This window comes from Octodon degus, unplaced genomic scaffold (assembly GCF_000260255.1).
Source record: "Octodon degus isolate 3935 unplaced genomic scaffold, OctDeg1.0 scaffold00069, whole genome shotgun sequence".
NCBI lineage: Eukaryota > Metazoa > Chordata > Mammalia > Rodentia > Octodontidae > Octodon > Octodon degus.
Window position 1 is genome coordinate 8,713,600 of NW_004524645.1, and position 3,258 is coordinate 8,716,857.

At 43.3% G+C, this 3,258-nt stretch overlaps 1 pseudogene; it reads right to left on the bottom strand.

Moving 5' to 3' along the window:
• LOC101577049 overlaps positions 1-1,252 on the bottom strand; it is a 17,210-nt pseudogene extending 15,958 nt beyond the window's left edge.
• Positions 1,253-3,258: the final 2,006 nt, after the last annotated feature.

A 3,258-nucleotide genomic window follows, 5' to 3' on the forward strand; every position in this document is an offset into this window, starting at 1 on the left:
GGACGACTGTCTCAAAGTAACCTGCAGTTTTCCTGACAACTCCTCACTCTCTCTCCTGATAAGAACTGTAGCCTTTTTTCTGTTGTTTTTAGAAACCTTCTGCTACCATACCCACCACTTCTACCACCAGATCCATAACCACCACCATAGGGAATGCCAAAGCTTCTTCTAACAAAACTTCTGCCCTTCATGGGTCCATAATTGGACTGTTGTTGTCCACTATAATTGCCAAAATCATTATAGTTCCCACCACCACCATAGTTCCCACCACCAAAATTTCCTCCTTCGTTGTAACCATCATATCCTCCTCCACCATCATCATACCCACCACCTTAGTTTCCATATCCTGGTCCACCACCACCGTACCCTCCTGTACTACTATAACCAGGACCACCACCATAGTTTCCACCATCACCTCCAAATCCATTATATCCACCATCACCTCCTCCATAACTACCTCTGCTGCCACCTCCTCCACCACTGTAACCTCCTCTTCTATCAAAGTTTCCGCCACAGCCAAAATTCCCTCCATTACCTCTAAAACTTCATCCATGACCCAAAAAGTTGCCAGATCCACCTCCACAGCCTCTTTGTAATCCAGCAGACTTCATCTCTTGCTTAGAAAGGGCTGTTTTCACTTCACAATTATGTGCATTAATAGTGTGGTATTTCTGAACATCAATTTTATCAAGTGTGTCTTGATCATTATAAGTTACAAAACAAATCCTCTTTTTCCTACTTTGCTTGTCTTCCATAACTTTTTTTATGGCAGAACTGGGGATTGAACTCAGACCCTTGCATTTGCCAGGGAAGCGCTTATTCTACTGAGCCCTCTCCCCAGCCCCATAACTTCTATGGTTTCAATCTTGCCATATTTTTTGAAGTAGTCGCTCATATTTTATTCTTCTGTACCTTCTTTAACACCACCAAGAAAAATTTCCTTCACTGTTAGACGGGCACCAGGCTTTACTGAATCCTCTCTAGAAACAGCTCTCTTTGGTTCCCCTACATGCTCATCAACTTTGTGTGGTCGAGTACAAATTTCTGCATCCACCTCTTCAACACAAGAGTAAGTCACAAAACCAAAGCCTCTGGAGCGTTTTGTTTGAGGATCTCTCATTACCACACAACTTGTGAGTGGGCCCCATTTCTCGAAGTATTCCCTTAAACTATCATTAGTAATTTCAAAACTCAGACCACCGGTAAACAGCTTCCTCAACTGCTCTGATTCCTTCGGATCATGGCCCTCCATATTGAGACCAGACTCTCCTCTTCCAACTTGAGTTTGATATGGGACCAAGAGGAAGAACTAGACATGATATCTTGTCTACACAATATTAGTACAAACCTTTCTTCTCCTCTCTCACAAATTTTAATCCTTCATCTTTCTCACACGAATCCTGAGAATAAGGAACAACCCAGGAACTTGACTCCTACAGTCATGATAAAAGGAAGTCTGGCTACTGCTTCAGCTAGTGATAGACCTTGGCATCATCCACACAATTCTGATTTTAGGTGCATGCAGAACAGAAGAGTTGTGGTGGCAGAAATATTCCTACCCAGATTTCAGAAGAAGGCCTGTGAAGCAAGGCAGTGTGCCCATGAGAAGGCAGTGTGTGAAGCTGAAGGTGCAGTAGAGACCACAGAAGGCTGGAAATCCAAGAACATGGATCATCTGAAGAAAGCTGCAAGCAGTGAACAAACCCAGCCCAACAGAGAAGGCGTGGGAGCTACAACCACACACAGTGCCATATGAATGGAGCCACTCAAACTTTTTGGAGTTTATATATTGCCATAGATTGCCTCTTAAGCTGGACATGGAACTATGAGACTTAGTGTTTGCCCTGCTGGATTTTGGACTTGCTTTGGTCCTATTCCTTTGTATGCCCCTATTTGGAATGGGAATGTTTATCTTGTGCCATTGTCCCAGCTACTTTTCATTTATTTCTGGGACAAAATACCTGACACCCGAAATTAAGGAAGGAAAGGATTAGCTCACAGTTAGTGGAGGTTTTGGTCCATACTCATCTGGCTCCAAGGCAAAGTAGCATATGGCACTGGGCAGCAGTTCATGGTAGCAGAATACAGCAAAAAGCAAAGGGAGGAGCAGCAACTGTGGAATCTAGCAAACGTCTCTTCCATCCAAGCTGTGAAAAGTGGAGCTCCTTGGATGAAGTGGCATGCTCCAGCTTTCCTCCGTTCCCCTTTTATATCCTTTAAGTGCTGAGTCATTCTAGGGTGGGTCCTCCACACCCTAGGGAGGGGCAACACATGCCCTAGGGAGGGTGCTCCATGCCCTAGTGTGTGAAATTGCTGGCTGGATTTAGTTAAAGCCTTTAACTTCTCAAGTTGACACAATATATCAACCACAACAGCCATCATATGTTGGAAGTTAACTTTCTTTACGTTAGTACAAGGGGCTTTAAGAAAAGAGTTTGCTTTAAATTTCAGAGGAGCCTTTGGATTTGGACTTCAGAGCAATGCTGAACCTTTTAGGACTTTGGCAACTCTTAGAAATAGATTAAATGCCCTGTGTTTGAAGGGATGCACCTGAGACCTTTGGGGCCTGGGGCAGAATGTTCTGGCTTATATCTAGATGTTCCCTCAAAGCTTTATGAGATCATTGGTGGGAAGTTTCAAAGGTGGCTGTATTAGGGTTTGTGAATACAGATTAATGGCGTGATGCTGGGATTAAGGGTATGGATGATGGAAGTCCCACTCTGGGGGTGGCTGGCACCAATGAATAGGTTTACAGCCTAGATGGAATATAAAGGGAGAATGGGAAGGCAGGCTTGCTCATTCTGCTTGTTGCTTTCTTCCTTGCAGCAGCTGACTAGCAACTGAAACCTCTACAAAATGTAAGCTGAAAGAAACCTTTCCTCCTTTAACTTTGGGTGTTGGGTATTTTGTGTCAGCGAAGAGAAAAGTAACTAAGACAATGTGGAAACCAATTTAACCAAGTAATTAAGACGTTTTCTTGTTGTTTTGCTGATACAGGATTTTGTCATTTAATTTAGGCTGGCCTTGAACTGGCAGTGATTCTCTTGCCTCAGCTTCCAGGATACTGAGATTACAGATGTGTACCACCACACCTGACAAGAATTTTTTATTGACTGGATTTTAGATGTTATTCTCAGGTGGATTAATTTCATATTTATACTCAAACTAGTACTGCACTCTAGTTGAGTATCTGGGCCATCACGGCTGTAGTAGTCAGGACAAACGAGTAACAAGTTGACTCCCAGTTTCAGTAACTTC